This window comes from Bombus pyrosoma, linkage group LG5, assembly GCF_014825855.1.
Source record: "Bombus pyrosoma isolate SC7728 linkage group LG5, ASM1482585v1, whole genome shotgun sequence".
Taxonomy (NCBI): Eukaryota; Metazoa; Arthropoda; class Insecta; order Hymenoptera; family Apidae; genus Bombus; species Bombus pyrosoma.
Window position 1 is genome coordinate 9985740 of NC_057774.1, and position 22606 is coordinate 10008345.

At 44.6% G+C, this 22606-nt stretch overlaps 1 protein-coding gene across 5 annotated transcripts in view; it reads right to left on the reverse strand.

Annotated features, from left to right (window-relative positions):
* The window catches only part of LOC122567954 (homeobox protein homothorax), a 499979-nt gene that overhangs the window by 123755 nt on the left and 353618 nt on the right, over positions 1-22606 (reverse strand). The window lies entirely within an intron of this gene.

Genomic DNA, 22606 nt, shown 5'->3' on the forward strand with positions numbered 1-22606 from the left:
GCTAAAATAATTCCCCAACCAGACGCGCCTGTAATTATGGTTTTACGTCGGTCGTACAAAAATCCTTGATTAAATGGAACATGTTGCAAGATTAAATATTTACGATTAAAGCGCCGAGGCTTAAAACGTTAATGCTTAATAAAGCGAGCAGAAGACTTCACTCCATGTGAAGTTCGTTCTATATCATTGCAAACTTCTCCGTACATCCCGGCAACTTTCCTATTTTTAATACTTTTAATAATAAAACATTTAATAAGTTATTCGTTTCTGTAACGAAATTTAGAGGATGATTGCTGATTATCGATTTCGAAAATTACAAAATACAAACTAAGGCGAAGCTACAGTATTTACTTGGTTTTATTTGTATCTTGGACAGTATTTAAGAGTCAACTGCGTCAAAGTCATGATATAATTCTAATTTGTCGAAATAAAATTACACGTATATAAACGCCACTTTAAAATTCCATCAGGATACATTCAGATTCTCGCTTGCCGTACCGAAAAAATGATTCACTGTGACACAAGCGGCGAAGGGAGCTCGCCATTGGCAAGAGCTCAAAGGCGCGGCGGCGAAAGCGGAGCTAGATGCATAAATGATGCACTCCTCGGTTATTCCATCGGTCTTGCTGCGCGAGTCCATAAATTCGTGTATAAATCTCATCGTTCTCCAAGCGAAGTTACTGCTCGCATTAATTTCGCACTTGCGGCAACACCAACCGCTTCGATGCACGCCGAGCAACAGGAAGACGAACGACACGTGCCCGAACCTACGCGCGTTACAACGAAAACATTCCCGCGAAATGTCTTGGTTCGTAAACGGTGTTAATCCGTGCGTACGATGTCTATCGAATAAAAAATATAATCTGTGAAAACTGCAAATTTAAAAGTGCGTCTTGATTCAAATCTTTCTTTCTTTCTTCGGTATCTTAAACGTAACAAAAATAGTACGATCACTGATGAAGAAAAGATGGAAATAAATTACCATCTATAGTAGCTGAGTACATTAATTTTGTTGAAATATACAATTTTATTTGTTTATATTACCTATTAAAAGACGGAGCAGTTATATTCCCTTTTTTTTTGATATTATGTTTACGTTCTTCAGATATCATTATTTGAAATACCAGTGATCTTTATAGTAATTTGAAAGAAACTTAATTGTACGATTCATAACTTCGAAATGAAGCCAATTAACGCCAAGAAGATAATTTTGTTGTCACAATCACAATAAGGATCAATATTATTCTACATTTTTATAGCTACGATTTCGTAATTGAATAACATCCTGTCAAAGATAAACGAGTTTCTGAACACTATTAAACGATATCATACATAATTTATGAATGTTATAAATAACTGAATCAATTTTACACAAGACTAAAATGCTAGCTGAATGACCTGTCAGAGCATAGAATCATATCCTGCATTACGAAGAAAAAAGAACGCACGCGATCCGCGGATAATCACGTTAATTACATCACGAGCTACACGAAACGCTCGTCCCCCGGGGACAATGCGTCGTGCATCTTAATTTTCATCTCTTGTATTAATTCCCACCGCGATATTAAAGTCGTCACTGAGCAAACAAATCGAGGTTACCATGGATCCATTTATCATAGGAAGCATGGAACTCGTACGAATGTCGAACTTACGTACGTACATTGCTAGCCCTGTAGATATATCATGTGGCATTTTCACATCAGCAAATTTGTAGTTCTACTCTCATCTAAAACTACCATTCTCAGATTTCTGGCATATGTCCTTGAGAATCTTTAGGAGATTCGAAGTATCTTTCGTCGTAGCTTCACTCATGTTCAAGTCATTCTCCACGTGAAACCTCGTTCTTTCAAGCGCTTTAGTGTTATCGTCGTTCTTTCTGATGCCATTGTTGCTTGTTCTTATTTAGGGTATGTATTCTTCGTGTTCCTCGTATCTTCTCACATTCTTCTTTTTATTCCTCCGACTCTTTTTACTGCCCTTTCGCTTCTTTTACGGAGTTGTTGCATAGTTTTTCTATCCTTTCATTTTTCGCATCTTATCACGATCTCGTTTCTTTATTTCATTACCAGACTCCTTTTATCGATGTCGTTACACCGCCAGTGTTTCTCCACGCATTCCTTAAATACTGAATTCTCTTTTCCTGATACTCTTGTATTACTTTTTCTCTTTTACCTCGTGATTCCCTTGCACTAAAATTTTTATGATCAAAGTATTTTATTTCCACGCTCTCAGTCGACGACAAAGAACATCTAATAAAACGCCTACTCGACAATGCTACCGTCAAAGGTTTCCGATTTCTTCTCACCTCTTCATCCCCCTTTTTCATATACCTTCGACATCCCCTCGTCGACCTCACGATCATTTCTTAATCGGGCAACGTTCAACCGGAGGAATGAGAAGCGTCTGCAAGATTCATTCAATTCGCGGAGTGTTACCTGTAACTTTCTCGCGGTAATACTTTTAGCGAGTCAAAGTTGTGCATCGTCACGGGTGGCCCCAGCGGGGGTGGGGCGACCCTCCTGGAAAAGCATCGGCGGCGGCACGGAGGAGGGAGGAGGGAGGAGGGTGGGCAGGCCAGAACGGACCGCCGCGAGCACTTAAGACTATTGTTTTCAATGTAATTGGATAGCTGCTGCCTTCTCTCTTTCCCTCTTTGTCCCTTTTACTTCCGCCTGCCTTCCGTTCCGGCAGCTACCACGATTCCAGACGAGGGTGGAAAGCAGTCAGCCAGCCGGTCCCCATGTAGCTTCAACAATTATCTTGATTGTTTTATGCATACACCAACGAGGCGGACGCGACTCTGGCCAATAGGAGGGGAGAGACGGTCCTTGGATTTTGCGAACGAAACACGATCCAGTTGAAATTCCTTCCGACATTTCCGCTTGTTTCTGCCTTTCTCGGTTAATGATAAATCTGTCGCCAGCCAATTTTTCTCCTTATTGTTTCGTCAAGGACAAAAGTGGTTTCGGTTACATTTTTCTGAACATCAGTTACTGCCACGAATTTATTTCAAGAAGCTGTGTTAATAATACACAGACGGAGGAATTAAACGTTTCTAGATTACTTCCTTTAAATCATTCCTTTATACCTTTCAAGGATTATTTAACATTTCTCGGTTTGAAAATAAATATGACAACCGCCCGTAGAATTCAGAGCGAAGGTAGAAATATACAATTACAAAATACGCGAATCTATGTTAGAAAATTTCTTCACACGCCCTTAAACGAGATTTTAAATTCTCGCCCGTCCATACTTTCGATAGCTCGCCTGCTCGCGACAAGCAAAACACGTTCGCCGTAGCTTGCCACTGATTTCCACCCTCGTATTACGTTCCTCGTTATATTCCTCGCTTCCTAAATAACAAAATTCGTATCCATAATTCTCCATCAAAGTTTCTTTCTCCCTTCGAGTCGCAAACTCGTCACGACTTGCCTTCCCAGAATAATTGGCGTCTCTCAATCCTTCGCTCTTTATTTAGCCACGATCAATCCTCGTCGAATACGCAGCCACGTCTCAATCGACCCTCTCGCGGCTGTATACCGGCGGTATGACGTTACCGCCGCAAATGGAGAGAACGCTAGGTAGCCAGGCAAGATCCGATAGAAACTCCACGGGCAGACAATGCTCTGGGCCGATTTAATTAGGATAAGAATCGCTTGGATCGCGTATACACGGCCGCACAATGGGCTTTCACGGAGGGGGTGAGAGAGGAGAGCGGTTCGAGCGGAGAGGAGAGTCGAAGCCACGCTTCTGTTGCATGTATACTATGGCTCGCCTCCAAGAAACATGATATACAACGGGGTAGAGGAATTGGCGGCGGGCTTACAGCGGTTTCCAAAAATACCGCAGGCTTCGGGAAAAAGTAACGAGCAAAGGGGGGAGGTTAACCAGGGGGAGGGGGTACGAGGGTCCGGGAACGTAATACCGCGAGCGCCACGTGCTAATTATGTAAAAATATGATGCGGTTCGGTCGCTTGCGGTGCAGCCGCGGGCTTTTATGCGCAGCCGGATTTGCTCGCGCGTTCGTGCGCGCTACCATCGGCTTTGGCATCGGCTCGTGGGGCCCGATATTCTCGTCGAATTTAGTGTTTGCGCGACCTGGTGGTGAATTACGAGCGACAGTGTCGCCGTGCAAAACCGGGCCTGATTTAGTCGACCACCATATTCCGCCATACTTACGCGATTATCGCACGAGAAAACGATCGGGACTGCGTTGATTAGAGTAGATGACGTTGGATCAGTATGCGCGTTAAATGAAGCATGGGCAAGAATTAATAAAGACTTTGGAAATTTAAAAGGAATATTCCTACAATTTTTCTTAGCTTAATCCGCAATTGATATGGCGAGGATCGCATTGCTAATAAATTAGCAAGTAATGATTGTAGAAGTCATTTATAAGAAGGTAGCAATTGTCCTTGTATTACGTGAATAATAAAAAGTGAGAAAAATGAAAAATACGGAAGGAAATATGTTATATCTGTCAATGATTTGATCTGTACCACACCGGTCGATGATTGACACTTGAAGAGTATTACAAATATCATCTACGTGACCTTAATTCTGTAACTCGAAGCTCTCTAACTATATCGTGTTTCTTTTAGTGACGTCTAAATTACTTGTATGAAATTTCCAAACCTACAGGTCGCTAGACGACTGTCAGATGGATTAAATAGGTTTGCGCGAAACGCGAGAGAGAAAATAGAGGTCAGAATAGTAGCCGTTTCGAGCGTAGAATCAGAACTGGTGGAAGAAAGAGACACGCGGAATTGTCGAAGCGGATGACTCGAGTCGGCAGCCAAACAAGCGATAAAATGAAAATGAGCGATAAAAAGACAATATGAAAACCATTTGTGCTCTCGGTCGACCGGGACTGGGGTAGAAACGAGCGAGGCGGAAGCCCGGCTAAGTGTGTAAATGAGTCCGTAGTTTAGCCCGATTGCCTCGAGACGACCCCTTTTCGTGGTACGCTAACCTCATCGCACGGGCTGCTACCTTGATAGCGGAGACGTAGCTGAAATAACCGCGGCCCTTTCGTGGAGCGAACTGCTCTGCAAGACAATTCTCGAGGCAATGAGATCGTTCGTGACCCAAATTCAAATCAGTACAAACTCGCAAGCTGGTGAAGTATCTTTTCCAAGGAGTTCCAACCTCTTAGCGTATCCACAGGTGTGTGTGCGTGTGGTACCAGCGTTCGATATTCAGAATTCAACTGCGATGATTTGGAATAAAAATGAAATTCGGCGGAGAATCCATCAGTGAGACGCGGTTTCCTCGAGGATGATCAATTAACGCGAGAAACGGATCGGGAGAATCCAACGTCGTGGCAAACCGATTCCACGTCAAATTAATCGAAGGATTACACCGAAAGATTACTGAAAGAATGATACGCCCACTTCTACCTCGAGATATACGGAACCGAGAAACGTAAAAAGAAGAAAACTAATTTCACTGTCTATTAATATTCAATGTACGCGCATTAGCATCGCGCAATGTTTCAACTTGTAACCTGTTCTCGAGCGCGAATAGCCAGGCTACAGACGATAAATCATAGGAAAGCGAGAAGCAAGCCGAGCCCGTTATTAATCGTCCTCGATAAGCAACCAACCGACTGGTTTCCGCAGAATTGCCAAAGTCTGGCCGACGATAACGACGACGACACCCCCGGCCCCCAGAATGGCCGAGCCACATCTTGCACCCTGATCGGACCAATTGCGCACGTATCCTCGTTACGATCAAACGAGACGATACAGTAACCGGTTGTCACGAAGAAGCCGCTCTCCTCCCCCGGACTCGTCGTCCACCCTTGACTGCGCTATCCACGTAACGCCCGACGATCGACGATCTCGCTACGTCGCCGCGAGCACGACAATTTGCTGGCTCTCGATGCTGCGTCAGGTCGTCGATGTCGAATGGGCGGACTTTCACGTCCGACCGACCCGTTTCCCGATCCTCTTCTCTCTTTCCATCCGCGTGTCCTTCGTTCGAAACTCGGGTTTCCCCCCGATAACCGCGGCGCTGAATGACACGTCGATGACGATCGCTGCTGACTCCGACTAACGAGCGGGGCGTTAGGGGCGTGGGAGCAGGGATCGCGCCTCGTCATCACGCGACTCGGTTTCACCCTTTTGGTACCAGTAGATCTCGCGGCAAAAGTGTTACGCGTTGGAGCGAGGATTCTGCGAAGCTCCGTAATTTTTCGAAAGCTCGGGTTTGATTTTACAAAGGTTAAAAGCTTTTGTCGGTACATAGTTATGGAATTGTGCTACCGTTGGAATCGTTGACGAATGTATAGCACTCGTAGATGTAGTGAATGGTAAATGGCAACTATTGCGAAGAGGAAAAGAATTGCCTAATGTTGTTTCCTCTCTTCCTTTCCACTCGGTGTCAGATGATGGTATGAAATTCTATGTTTAGACGCGAAAATTTTGGCCGATAACGAGAAATAAATTTGGCCAATTCTACGAGGGGTAACCACTCGGATTCCATCTATAAAATTTTCTTCCAACTCAGCACAACATTTTCATAGAATGGCGTGGTATCTTCAATAACTTGAAACTTGTATACGTAAACAGTTTAACTCGTTTATTCGACACCCGCGATGAAATCAATTATCTTAACTTTTAATAACCGTTTTTCCGAGGGTAAAAAGAACCGACCTATCGTTAGAAAAGCACCCGGCAGTAAAGCTGCCACGGTCGAGCAATTTGAAAGCAGAGGGTCGGCCTTTGCTGATGCGAGAAGCGGGACGAGCGAACGGCGCGCGAAGGAAAAGCACCAGAGAACTGGAGGACGAAATCGGCGACGTCAGCGCGTCAGTCATCCCTAATACCTTCATTCCGACTGTCTCCTTCCATCGGTGGATAGCTATATAAGGCATTTCCATGAGCGAGCATAACTTCGTTACCGTCTCGGGGGTTATTCAATTTCGGCGTTAAAATCCTCTAATGTGCCGTTATTGCAAGCGGGATGAGAGCGAAGAGCAGCGCGGAGGTAATGGCTGGCGCACGTCGAAAGGACTTCCACGGGATTTCCTTTAAGAGGAGAGGATCGTCTACGCGAAGATTCGAGAGCCGGCTGGATATTACGGAACCCGGGGCCCGACGATGAAACTCTCAGCCAAGACCTCGGCAATCGGTATGAGGACCAGGATAAAAGACAGAATCGAGAGAACTGTAATACGCTCCTTGATCGATGATTCTCTGATTTTACCGGAGATATAACGTGCCTGCTTGAACGTTCGAGACGTCAGTTACAGTTAAATGTGACAATTATGACAAATGAAACTAGAATGACGAATGTCCATTTTTATTATTCGGCATATGCTTCTCGTTCATATGTATTAAGGCACATTCTATCCTTATACACGATGCGATAATCGCTACAAATTATCAATGTAACCATGGATCTATCAGAATTCTGAATTCTGTACAAGACACTGATTTAAGTATTTGTAAAAGCCATCTGTACAGGATAAACGTGATAAGTTAGGAATTATATATTATCTCTAAACAATTATGTAAACTTCGCTGAAAATTTCTTGGACGAGTTAGATACAAAATCCTGTTAGGCGGATGATACATTTACACTGTACTTGTGAATGTGCATATAAGAGTCAGAGAGCGTCCAGATCTCAGTTGAGACAAAAGGCGATTGGGAACCGTTGGAAGAATCTAAAGGAGTCGGTTGACAACAAGCGTGCGTGCAGGTAGGTTATCGATGTCATCAGAGTGTAATATATTATATATAGCTGTTGTGTGTGAAATAAAGTAAACTATTCGTATTTACGAATCCTTTCTATATCTTAACAAACCCAAAGAAGTTTATACGTATACAAAACGTCTGAGAAAAAATTTGAAATCTGGTATCGATAAATATAATATAGAGAAATTAAAGAATCGAACATGATGCGAGGATGCAATGCGAGGATATAAGTGGGAAGAAATGTGTAATCTTAATAACGATAAATTCACATTGAATATTTTCCATAATTTTGCATATTATGTGCACTCTGTGCATGATCGCGCTCTTAAATTTCCCATATATGGATAAAATACGCATTACCATAATCCTAGCATTTCTCGATCACAGTCTGTCAAACAGTCGTGCAACGTGGTGACACGACTTTACAGAACATCCGCGAAGCTCGTTACCTGTACGCATTCCAGTGTACGCGAGCGTTAATAGATCGAACCGTGATGTTTGAACATTGAATGCAGAAACTCGGTTTTGCAACGATCGGAACGCGCTGTCAATGCGACGTTTGGCCGTCAGGGATGCACGGTACTGATTAGAATCGGAGATGGGGAACGCATTCTCCGAGCGACGAGCCGTGCACCGAACGAAGACGCGCCATGTCCCCTTTCCGTGTAATTACAGACGAAATACAATGGAATGTATGGAGGTATGCGCGAGGACGCGCCTGCTGGCTATTCGTGGCAAGCTCTGAACGATACGAGATAAGCCAAGCCCAAAGATGGTATGCCGCCGCGATGTTGACCCCCGTTGGAACATCACGACGACGGGAACCGAGCAAACGCGGAGCTCCATCTGCCAGATAGATATCGTCGGCGAATCTGCCTCGTCATTGCGGCGGCCGCGCTTGCTTGCGTTCGATAATCAGCTATTCCGGTATGCTGCATACCGGGCTCGACGGCGTGAAAAATTCCCGGACCACTGACTTCGCTCTTTCTTATGATTTTTCGTGATCGTCGATAACGTGCGCCATGAATATTAATAGAAACGTATATGTGTAGTAATCGTTGATAACTGTACTTGTATCTTTCTAACGATGAAGGATTAAGAAATTTTGTAAAACGTAGTTTTTGTACTGTATGTTTCGTAGATACCGAGTAAACAAATATATAAAGACCGCTAATGATAAACACGTTATTCCTTGCCCTCTACAGGAGAAGATCACGTCTAAGAAAAATGTACCTTGGAAATTCTAGGAACTGTTGTTTGTCTCATATTGACTTACATTGATATACTTCGAGCGTGTCAATTATCCAACGAATTTTAACATTTCTAGTCCTATCACACCTAAGCCTGAATCTCCCATTGTCAATATTATTCGTTCTTATGCGTATCAAAACGTTAACGTCCCACAATACACCATAAAGCATAACACCTCTCAGACTTTTAATCGATCTGATCCTCCTACAAAAACACATCTTCCTCAACGAAAAATCCCTAAAATCACATAAAAGGTATCTTTAACGTCTCGCAACACACCCTAACGCTTACTCGAACCACCCGATCCTCCTGCAAAAACAGATCGTCCTCGGCCGAAAGCCACCGAGCTCCAATCTTCCCGGAACACTACATAACTTATCGTTAGCTTCTTAGAGGTCAAAGAGCAGGATTCGGCAGGGTGGCCGAGGAATCGATGAGAATTGGTACGGCGACCTGCAGGGCGTGGTCGAAGCGGGTCTCTGTGACACGGCCACCTCAATCACCGTGTAACGCCCAGGCCTGTCATTATCACGCGACCCTGTCTACCATGGGGTCCATTCGCGCGCGTACACAACCGAGGAACATCGAGCGTGTCTACGTTGCGTTTCCCCTGGACCGAATGAAGCGCACGTGCGTTCCAAGTCTCCCACGATCGCGTTTCGTCAAGAACAAGCACGAAGGGTGCGTAAAGGAGGAACCCTGAAACGTGGCGGCCAGACACACCTACCTCATTGTGTCGTTCGAGGTAGCGTTAGCCTCGAGATCGAGGTAGTTCAATCGTCGCGACAACCGATGACCGTTGACCCAAGCTACTGACCCGGCTTTGTCTCCCAATTTCATTGATTAGGCCGCGTCCCGCGCCCTAAGGATCGTCTAGGGGCCGTATCGAACTGATTGGACCGTGCTAATGAAACGTCTGACGGCTACTCCGGACTAATCTCCGCCGAAGAGGGACCACTGGTTGCGATTAACTGACCGGTTAATGGTCCGAGGAAAGTGCACACCTGCGATTTCGTTATGGCGCTGTTTTCAGAGAGCTTCGCTGATGGAACGTCGGGCGCTTGATTATTTTGCTGAAGTTACGCAGTAAGTAAGAACTTGTTTTCATAGGACATCGTCGATGAAAACGTTTGGAAGAAGGCGATATATGTTGCAATAATATTATTAGAGAGTAGATTTTGTAGAGAAATTGGAGAATATTCTCAAGAAGGTTGTTTAGGTCTATGGGTAAATATATAAGTCCCGAGTGGTATGTGTTACTTTATGAATGTAAAAAGATCAAGGTTCTTCGAGAGCCATTATAATTATCGAGCCAAACGTAGCTGATATTGAAATGACAGAACCAACATTTATTCAATTCAGCGTTTTGTCTTATGGACCCTTCTTCTAGACAATTGCTCAATTAGTCCCACGGGAAAAGAGTGAAAAATAAATTAATAGTGATTTAATCGAAAAATTCTTCGTAAAATTCTATGGAGAACAGACGTTCAGTAAATTACATAGTCCATAACATACACGACAGTGTTAATTACCGTTACATCCTCGGATTTGAAAGAAAACAATCATCACAACGATAACGTACGTCGAAGATTATAAAACTTCACGAAACGAGTTCTAACGATGCATTTAGGGCCGAAGCGTAGGCTGTGCACCGGGGCCGACATTTAACTATTCAAGGCAGGCCAAAAAGTCGAGGTCTCCGAGGTCCTCGAAAGGTACAACGTCATCGACGCAACACCGACAGAGTCCTGTTTTCCTGGGTAAGGGCTGCACCGGGCCCTTTTTCCTCGCCACGTCAATCGGAACCGTAGAGAGTTCAGACCTCGTGACTTGTGGGAATCAGGATAATTATAACGTTTCCGTTCGGTTTAGACGCGACTTCGGGGTGAGAGGACGGAGCCGTAATAACGTAACCTCCTCCTCTTCAAAGGGGCCCCCGGGCGGCAATTCCACGCTCATGCTCGCGCCGCTACCCGGCAATCATCCCCAGTCAGTCTTTCAGTCAGTTTCGTTGCTATTTAATTATCCATTTAAACCGTATAATCTTCTGCTACGGGGCACCGCGCCATTCTCACTCGTGCCTCGCTCTCGACTCGGACAACGACAACCAGAAGAAGAAGAAGAGCGAACAGGGGAAAATCGGGCGAGATATCGAGAGACCGTGCGATGCTGATCGAATATGTGGATAGGAGAGAGCGTCGGCGTAACGTGGGATCTCTCGCGTACACAAGCACCGATGGACAGGCTTAGCCAGGCGTTGGTACATCGATATCGACTTGAAACTAAGTCGAGATAAGGATGGCAAGCAACTTTGTTGCGAAATAACCGTTTCTAGGTCGTGACTATGCGATACGTCGTCGTTTTCGCAAGGCTGATTTATGGCGCCTTCGGTTCGAACTGTTTTTTAACGATTAGTTCGCCAATAAGCAACGTTTTACCAGTGTCACCAGATAGAGCGTGTATATCTAGTAGAATATTTCAAGGACGCCGGTGCTGCTTTGTTGATAAAGATAAAGTTTCTGAAGAAGTGAGTGGTAAGTAGAATTATATCTAAAATTTCCATAACTTCCATTCCTTTCGTATCTATGCTTTTCTTAGATCACGCAATGCTGTTTTTTTTTTTTTTTTTTTTTAGTTGTTGACAAGTTTCTTGAGTTTCGAGGAAAATATGGAAGGACTAAAACAAGGGTGTAATAGGAATATAAATATTCAAGGACAACGACATAGTTAGTGCTCGATTATCTATATGAATTAATCTGCTGGAACCTTCGGAATTTCAAATACGTTATCAAAAACTATACCATACTAAATAGCAACAATTAAAGCTCCTATCTCGTGGAAAATTTTACAAACTTCAATGTCAGCATATAGAATATGTGCATCGAGTAGAAGGCTTCGAGAACGTCAGTGTTATCTTCTCAGCAATGATAAAGAACATCGAAAGAAACAAACAGGAAAAAAGAATTTGCCAGTGATGGTTACAGATGTCGTATATTTTTGCGGCTCTTCTTTGCGATCTTTTCTACGCTTTCTGGTGGAAGAAAGGAAGAAGTAATTGGATTGCACGGCAACAGGAAGCGTGGGAGTTCGGCGTATATACGCGTGGAGGCTGGCATAGCGCGGGAATGGCCGTCCTCGTCGTTACCGGTATCGGTAACAAGGATACGCTTCGCGGCGAGTGCCATTTCGTTCGAAGGTTTACTGTCCGGGCCAACGTTCGACGCGGTGGCGAGATAAAGAGGGAGGGAGATTAGAATCGACGCGGTCCGCGAGCGCGTTTCGCTCTTCTCCAACCCTCTGTCCAGGCGCGGAGCGGCGAACGCCATGCTCTGAGATCGTAATTTAGATGATTATACGATACCTCCGCTATTTACGCCGTTACCAGGGCCCGGCGAAAAATGGCAGAAATTACGGGCGGAGAAACAACCGCCCCGCACGACGGAATATCCCCGCGCCGATAAATTACGGGAACGTATCCAAACACGGGCCAAACTTCTATCGAATTACCATCTGTCGGGATAACGAGGATCGTCGTTTCTACCTCCCCATCGACGATGTCCTGAGAAAAATTGTGCAACCTCCACGAACCCTGTTGCGTGAATTTAACCTCGTTGTACACCATATTTTCGATCCTGTGGATGTTATCGTGATAAAAATGTTGTCCTAAAGAGCCAAGTTACTCGAGTCGTTCGCAGGACCAAACTGTTAACTCCGCTATATGAAACTTTGGAATTTTAGTGCCATTTGATTGATCTTTATGTTTATCATGTATTATAATTTCATGGATTTTCTTTAGTTTTTGTTTTGCGCAGGTAACCGATTTGTCGAATAACCGGCTCGATCGAACATCAGCGAAGAAAGATACAGCGAATCGTATTTTCCATTATTCAATCTTCTCAGGTTTCACCTTCCTCCTTCTATTTTTCCTCTTATCTTTCTTATTCCTTTTCTCTCGTGGAGAAATATAATTCCTAGAGAATAATGCAATTGCAACTAGCACGACCGCCAACCAAACAAACAACAGAACCATTTCAAACGAATTTTCAAGAACAAAAGAGTTTGCGAAACAACGGACGATGATAGCAGGAATTGGCCCTTCGTCACTCGGCGTGTCGGCTATGCATAGATTCCGGAAAAACACATTCCCGGTCGGCACGATCTCACCCTCTCTCGCCCTAACTTCGGCGCAGGGCGCGTATAAACGAAATAGCTGTTAGGTGATATTGGAATACGGCGTGTTGTGGGAGCATCGATATATATTTCCGGTGTTCCCCGTTGCTCTGAGCGATCCGTGCTCGTAGCTGGATCGCCCGGTTGCTTGCACTCTAGCGAGGAAACGCTGGCGAGGGTAGTCGAGAGGAAGGGGCAGACCCTTCCACGTTTAGTGTCAATTTATTCGGGATTCCCGAGATTCCCGAGGCTTTGCCGAGCGCGATCAGCCCCGCCCGTTTGCATAATATTGTATTTATTTCGTCTTGTAACCCCGTGCAGGGCAACCAACCCCTTTCCGCCGACAGCCCTTCGTAGGGGTGACTTCGTTTAGTCGTCGAGCTCCGCGCGAATGGCCTCATATACGCGAGCTTGAAATGGGCTATACGGGTTACAAGGAGATCCACGAACCTCCATCTCTCGTTCCTTCCTTTTTTCTTCTTCCTTTCGGTATCCTCTTTCCACGTGTACCGATACCCTCCTTTCTCTGTTAGCTCGTGTTCGCCGAAACGATTTGCCCCGCCATGTAATGGCCGATCGCGAACGAGATTTTCATTTTCCACCGTGATCCCTTACTGCCACGGGCGAACAAGGTTTCCATGCATTCTTGAAGCCTCTCGATGACGAACTAAATTCCCGATCGTCTTAAATATAGCCGTAGAATGTAAAATCTATGCACGATCGTGTGTTTCTTCGACAAGTAAAAAAAAAAAAAAGAAAAAAATGAATTTATCGGTATATTTAAAATTTCTAGGTTCCATTTTTCTTGATAGATGGACATTTACTATCGCCGATTACCTCCATGAATCAGCCTGTTAGAATCTTTGCGGTTTGAATGATTTACAAAGAGATATACAAAGGCGAAAAAAGTAATCTAGTCGAAGTGTTTGAGGTCGGTGAATATAAATACATTAATTATAACGGAATATATAACAGTAAAGAATATTACTTGCCTAATGAATATTTGACTTCCGTCGACAACCATGAACCACTAAATGTGTCAACCGGCTAACATAATCCTCTCTGACAAATTACCTAACTCCGAGCTTCATGCTTTATCGTTTGATCCTTCGTCATGGACAGATAGAGACGTTACAACCATTCGTAAGGGGAGAGACGTGGAGCGTGAGGAATCGAGGACGAGATCGTAGAAGAACGAACGAAGGAGAAAAAGGAGGAAAGAGAGCGAGGAGTAAAAGAAAAAATTGCTCGGCCATGCAACCTATGAAGCGGCGCGCGGTTAAATATTCAAATTAATACGGCACGTTCACGATACGACCGATAGCGGGCCGTCCGACTTTAGCGATTCGGCTTATCGGCCCTCGGCCCGCTCCTCGCGATGGATGCGAATGTTTGCGTGCTTATTCATGAAAGGAACGAGCGATAACGGCCGCCTCCTGTCATTCTTTATCGCTGGAGCCACGCTGTTACCTCGGCTTCAATAATTCCGGCCGGCTGTCGTGCCCGGCAACATTAACATTGTCAGGTAGGTGTTTTCTCAAGTACGTTTTCAACGTTCCGCTACGTCATCGGGATCGTGGCCTGCCTGGCATTCCGCGAGCCTAACCCGCCTCGAGAGGAGAAAAATTGCGCGCACGATGGCTGCCTGTCGTTTCGTAACCACCTTCGGAAAAATTCTCCGACCATTGCGAACGCACTTCGATCTGATCTTTGATCCTTCGGCTGTATTGTCCGATCGATCGGTTACGTCACCCTTGCGCTTTCGTATTTTGAAACGTTGCTGTTGGACGACCGATTCTTTGCGTGAATTTTTCATTCGCGATACGTGAATGCAATAGATGGAATAAAATTTGTTCAAGATACAATTGCGGTCAAAAGAGAGTTTAGAAACCAAGAAGTATATAGAGTGGTATAATTTTATGAAACGGATTTATCTCCAATAACAACAATAAATAGATAAATAAATAGATATCACGTAAATATGGTAAAAAATGTTTAGGATACAAGTTACCAGAGTTCATTGTGTATGAATATTAAAATATGCGCCACTGTATTTATACGCATTCTCGTGTATATACTATCTATAGCAAATAAAATAAATAAAGAGCGCAAAACTGATTAAGAAAATCAATACCTTGCAACATTATTTCAGAGTTAACACAATAAACGAGCCATACAATTCACAAATAATTTCAATACCATATCTCGATCGCATATCTCGCTTTCAGTGTTCTAAATTTCACCTGCAGAACATCAACATGGAAAATTACTGCGAAATCCATCAAAGTCTGGCATTACAACACCATCGAAAACACGCTCATGATTCGACCATGATGAACGTGGTGTCGTGGTCGAGGAACAGAAATAAAAAAAAAAAAAAAAAAATCGGAAACGAGGAGGAAAGAAATGGGTGGGAATGAAAACGCGCGATCATAAAATACAATATTCATAATGAGGACCGTTGGATGGTCAAAAGCGTGCATCGGGTTCGCGTACACGTTGGATCGCGGGGACGGCGGGCGGCGGCGTATCGATAACCCGCGCGCGTCGAAGAGTTTGAGTGATTGACGCGATCGGATGGAACAGATCGTGATGCGCGCACGAGAAAAGTGTTGACCGCTCGTTCCGGGCGAACATACGTGCGCCGCTCGACCCATTGACAGCTGCATAACGCTTTCAAACAAATAGGAACAAATTCCTACGTTCCCGTTGGCCACGGCGCGAGCACGCGCGCACACCGCTCACCGTCGTTCTCTTTTGTGCGCGGAATGCATTTTTAAAGCTAGCCCCCGTGCCCGGCAATAAATATCGGCCAACGAGCACTTCCGTGCCCATCAACAAAACCCGCGCTTTTTTTAAGATATTTATAGTACACGCATGTGTATGCGAACTGTTTGCCCTAGTAATATTTGCCCGGATTTGAAGGAATGTTTTTGGTGCAGGAAATTAATCTTGTTGCGAGAACACGGTTATTTGTATATCGTGGTATGTTTGTTAACGTTCAACGGAATACTAATAGTTTAAGGCAGAATAATTCCTGGTTCAGGTTAATGGTATTATATGGTTTGTCGAGATCGGCTCGTATACTGCCAACAAGTTTCAAAATCACCCTGGTATTTAATTACATATTGCGCTTCAACGCGAAAGAAGTTTCAATGTAGAAATGCAAATATGAAAGAATAAAATCAAGTAGAATATTCTGTAGTCGTACCTACGTATAGGTATGTTCACCTTGTTGCAACGAAACAAATGAGAATCAAGTCTCGAATTCGCAAACACACACCGACCTATTTGAATACAAGCATATGCACAACGTATAATAATAGGCAAATAATCATAAGGACAACGATGTCGAATATCTCGGAAATGAATCATTTGAAAGAAACTGAAGGGAGAAAGTGGTGGAAAATTGCAGAGGCAAGAGCAAAGAGTAACATCGTGCAGCTCGCCAACAATCAATAAAATTGAGTCACAAACAGGCATTCTGGTAAGCGTTCGCGCAAAACTCTCTGCGAGAGAAGTCTCCCTCGATACGTTAATGCCACCATATCGATGATAATAAACGGCAAGTGGCAATAATTTAAACTATAACAGCGGCAATGATGGTCGGTGGAGGCGAATTAAAATATTTAAGGAGCGGCGCGCGTTAAGGGAAATCGGAGCCCGGCGAAACACTGTCGAGACTTCATAACGCGGAAAATTAAACGCTCTCAACGACTACAACGCGTGCACAGGCGGAATATAAAAACGACTGTTCATTCGATTTTACGAACTGGCCGTGGCGGCACACGTTTCACACACGGGCCGGCTATCCACTCTTACGTACTATGCACGACCCTGGACCATCCCAACCGCTCGTTTTCAGTACGATAATCACGCGTTTATCGGCATTCCGTCTCGCGAATATCTCGACAAACTTTCGCGAGGATCGTTTTTATTTTATCTTTCGAGATTGTGATCGGATAACTTCGTACTCTCCCGCTATGCCAAAGTCTTGAAACATAATCAGAGTTCCTAAATAATTCTGAATATATAATTACTCGAAATGATAATCTTTCTGTACTCGACGAATACAAATTTATATGAAAGGCAATAATTTGTATTCCTCGATCGAATGTAACCAAATTTCTTAAATGTTTTGAAACGTAATAACCGTTTAATGGATTTATTATATCATAATTGCTTGGTTTCTGCCAAAAATAAATGATAAAATATTTGCCTTTGAAAGAATTGAAATCGACGCATTCGAAATTCATTTACCTTCGTCGTCTTTTCATTTCATAAACCTCTGTTATCGAAATCTCCGTGTAAAGGTGACGTGGTTAACAGGTTGAAATTACACGGAAATTCGCAGCGTATAATACTACCGGTAATTAACCAACTAACGCGTATCATATCACCGTGATTCTCACGGATGTTACAATTTTTTGCTACTTGGATCACCGTGCCCGGGGCGTGTAACTAGCATGCATGTCAGCGTCTGGTTCGACGCCGGGTTGTAGCCGCGCGAACCGACGCTCTATGAAGATCTCGAGGCGTCGCCCGAGGCACTGACAATCACCTGTCCGGTACCTGGCTCGCGTTGCATCCAGCGTCGGAGCGAATTGCAAGCCGCACAGGTGCACGCTTGGCTACCTGGTACGATGGATCAATTGCCCGGGACTCGTATAACTCTACAACTCAGCCGGAAGTTGCCATCTGTTGCCATCTGGCCAGAGATGCGATGATCGTCTCCATAGAAAATTTAATGGAAGAAAAATTCTAGAGATCCTGAAGATTTAATTCGTTACCGACCATTATGTTTCCTCGATCGATGTGAAACTGAAAGGATCGATTCTTACGATATCGTCGATACGAACGAAAAAAGAGAAAAGAGAAACAAAATTTTAGAACAGAGAATGGGATATTAAATGGTACGGGGACAAGCTAATGAAGGATTTGATGGCGAACGGAAGTTTGGTAGAGGCTGTTTCCCGCGCAGCGATCCTCCATCGTCCTGATCGAGATATTCTCTTGTATCGCGAACGACGTCGATATAAAAGCAGCAAGGCGTTGTCTGGGATCGTCCGGAGGATAGCTTAATTACTCGCGATCCATAATTCAAACGTCCTTAGAGCATCGCGGGATGCGCTATACCGAGTAATGATTATCGCTGGCCAAGTAGCTGACACGCGGACGCCGCGTTTGGATCGATCGATCATCTTGTCTTATCGACGAACGGCCGAGTAATTACTAAAAACAGAGTACGAGAGCGGTCGATTATCGTGGCTCGAAAGAACCGGCCAATCTCGAGAGCCTTCCACCACGGCTTCCTGTTATCTGATGCGACGCTTAATGCGCCAACGAATGTGGTACACAACGCGCGAGCCAATCGATAGGGCTTTTTCAATTATTCATTGTTCCGGCGATCCTCCTTTTTTTTTCTATCCGAACAAATTACTTCATGCGACAGTATTGTAATTTTTATTTTGCTATTCCATTTTTATTTTTTCGTACTTCTTTTTATGCAAAATATTTGTTGCGTACGATGGAAAATTTGGCTGTTTTTATGATGACTGGAAACCGAGAAATTTGATAGAAGATTGAAATATGTTCGATAAGTTACGTAGATGTATTTGATCGTAAAAGACAGCTGTTGTTTCATCTCCATTCGCGATAATCGAGATTCCCCGTTAGAGTAGCGAATAGCAAACTACCACGCATTTTCCACCTTTCTATCATCCATCTGTAGCGATACTCCTGCGACGACATTGATAATTAGTGTGACAATTTTTATTCGATTTAATTTTTTTAGTAAAAGATAGGAAAACGGATGCTTCCTATGGGATACTGCGTAAATAGTAACTCACTACATTCGATGTTTCCACATTTCTCCAAAAGCTCAACTGCAAAACTGTATCTACTACAGTTCCTCGTGAATTGTGTCAAAAAAATCCTGGATCTACAAGGCTTAAAATTACAAGGAATCTCTCCCTTTAGCAAACCACGGGAAGACTAAAGAATTTCGCCACACATATTCGAACTGAAATCGAACAAAACCAGAACGTGCACATCACGATCACGCAATCGGGCAGAATCGCGTCAGGGTAGGAGAAGAACAAAAGGGAGGAAGAGAGTAGCCGGAGCGTAAAAGGAAGTCGATTATTTCGTGGCACGCACCGGTCAATGTTCCGGCTAATTAAGTTTGCGAAATTTCTCTGTTGAAATTCGCGTGATTCGTGATCGGATCCAACAACGATGGAGGACGGGCTCTCGCTCCACGAGAAGCGGCGTCATCGTGGGCGATACAGCCGGCAAAAAAACCGCCCCGTTGACGGCGTCATTATCGTTATTTAATATCCTGGTCATTAGCGCGTCCCGTCGTGCCACTCAAGAGTGTTGTTTATGTACTCGTGCCGGCTTTCAGGCCGCGCCGCAGCCTCGCGGGACGATCGGTTCGCGTGCTTTTTGCACGCGAGTGCGCGCGACGCCAGCGAGCTTTGAAGTCTCTGTTTCGAGCGGATGAACAGCGTGACCGCCTCTGCCGCGCCGGTTAAATAGCGCGACGCGACTCCACGATGGTTTAATTATCCTCGTCCGGGATCGGCGCGGTTCCGCCGGGGGATGGTTTCACGAGAACCGCCGGTTATATATCGAGCAGCGGTATGTCGGCCGGCAATCGTTAAGCTCGAGAAGAAGCGATCGCTACGAACTGGCTACGATGCCCGGGGAGAGGAAGGTGGGCGTCTGGTATTGGATTTAAGCGAGCAAAAACAGTCGTTGGAAAAAGCGATCGCGCTACATGGACAGAGTAATAAGGGGTAGAGCGATATCGTCGCATCGCATACGTGGAACGTTCCGAGAATAGCGATCCTCTCTACCAGAAAGGTGCTCCCACGCTGTTTTTCGCGAGACGAAAATTGTACTCTTGATCATTGTCGGTTCGATAGTTGCACTGTCAAGTGGGAAACGGATGAGTCTCTTGAGATGAAACCGATGAAAGAAGGGTTAATTTTGAAAGTGGAGAGATTTTATAAGCATTATTTTTGAAACGGGAATTGTTGATCCATTGTTATATATATACTTATATACTTCTTAATAATATACATAGTTGGTGTATACGATAGATAAAATACTACATTTCCTTTTTTCTTCCACGAATCTACAGCACAACTCCGTATTCAATTCTTTGAACCGAATTTAGTTGCTGTCCAGTCGAATAAACTGCCGATTGAATTCGCTAGTCTGAACATGAGCTTCTATTGCACGAACGAACATTCATAGGTAATGGAGAAAACCAGCGAAATCCTATTATACGAATTGCATGACCCTTGATAAACTCGAAAGTTCAAGTTCTTAAGTCCTATTGCACTGCTGGCAAAGAGAGGGGAAAATATAAAAATGTAGGGAAGATTGGTTAAAATACCTTATCAGTGAAGTTCGATATCTACGATCTTAGTACACAACAACAACAACTCTGTTTGATCAAAAAAGTTCGCGAAACCGACTACCCCTATCATGAGCACCCTAATTTCGCGCTAGCGAAGAATTCACAAGGCAATTTGCCATATGGCAGCGGGGAACAACGCGAAGAAGAGGTCGACGGGAGGTAGGTGACCGCGGGAGCGGAGATTGACAGCCGGATATTTTTATGCGAAGCCCCATTCGATAATCCGCGGGTTGTTTTATGGCTGCCGCCCGCGGTGACGTTACGCGTAATGCATGAATTTCCACTGTCCCTTGGCACGACGTATTCACCGCGTTCCTCCATCTCGTGAATGCACGCGCGTGTCGATAATGCGTGCATTCGCACACACGTGGCCGCGTCGAAAAGCCACGACGACCGACCAATCGACAGAAGAGTGCACGCGATTCGTGAAAATTTAGCACCGCGCTAACCGTGCGTTCCCATTTCGCCTTCTCTTTTCCAGCAACGCGGCAATTTCTCTCTCGCGCCCGTTCTCTCTTTCTCTCGCTTTCTCTCGCTTTTTATCGGCCAGGTTATTGACAGATGATGCTTTTGCCCGATCGCGATACACGCGTTCTCCGACCTCTCAGCGGTTTACCGCGCCGTGGTCATAAACACCGACAACACCCCTTTTGAAATGGCCTCGCGTGATCCCTCGAGATATTTATAAGCTAATAATAATTGCCAACAAATTCGAGCCACCGCGATCGCCCAGGGATTTTTCGTGCCCGAGAAAGAACACGCTGAATTTTCCTCTCGTGAGTTTAGCGTTACCTATCTCAAAATTCAGGTTATCAACGTATGAGACTGAACGGCGGCTGCAGTGAAAAATTGTTATTAAGGTTATCGAACTTTACCTGCCATTTATCACAGTCGAATAAAATCTAGAGTTTTGTAAAAGACCAAGTGTAATTGTTTAATATCCGCTTTGACACTTCTAAACGTTGCCTTCTCGACGAACGATAAAGGGGAATGTTTGTTGAACTTTGCCGTTATTTATCTCAGGTTAATAAATCTTGTACAAAAATACGTGTAATTGCGAATTACTATTCCATTTGACACTTCTAAACGCGTCCTCTTCGGCAAGCGACGAAAAGAAATAAACACGTCAAAATTCAGCAATCGGGAAGAACGCGATATTTGGTTAACTTCAACATCAAGTATTTTCTTACCTAATACATACAATACAGTCGCCGTAAACTACCAGTTTAACCTAATACTTTGCGAAACCTTGGCGCATACGAAAACGCAATTTCCTAAAAACCATCCTAACAATGAAGAAAAGGAACGTATATTTCAGAGTCAAATTCACTCACGCTCACCCCCGCGCCGACATCGAAAGAAAGCGACGGCGTACCGCGGCGTCGCGATGGCGACAACAAAGGACGGAAGAACAGAGACACGGGGAATCGTAGCGAGCGGCGAGAGCGAGCTTTGATTCGGTTAAGCGAACCGCCGCGACTCCACGCAAGCGGCCCACACCGAGTACCCCACCGATATGGCTGGTTATGCAAACAAGACGGACGCAAGGTAGACAGAATCGCGCGGAGTCGCGTTACCATTATTTATCTCCCTGCGGGGCCGGAAAGAAGGGTATCCCGAGCTAACACGTATCCTCCGGCCAACAAAGACCCCCACGCAGAAATTTGCATGGAACCGCGGACGTTTTACGCGCGTACCTTCACCCCCGGTGGGAGCGAGCGAGCTTGATGAAGATCGGATTCGAGCGGCGTAACTCACGAGACGCGTTCCACGGTGACGAAGAAGAAGACTCTGTCGCGTGGGAAAGCACGAAAACGCGGCAGAAGAGCAGAGAATCGTGTTCAGAGAGGTTTCTTGGTTGTTAGCATTCGAAGGCTAAGAGCTGTTTCGCGCGACGTACGATACTTGTACGATGCATATCGATCGCATATCATCGCTAGACTGCGCATCTTTGCGCAGATTCATATTCCTGACGATATAATTGAGAAAGTATAACCTCGATGGAAAATTGTTTTATCTATCGAGTATCATAGAAAGAACTGTAATTTGGATATT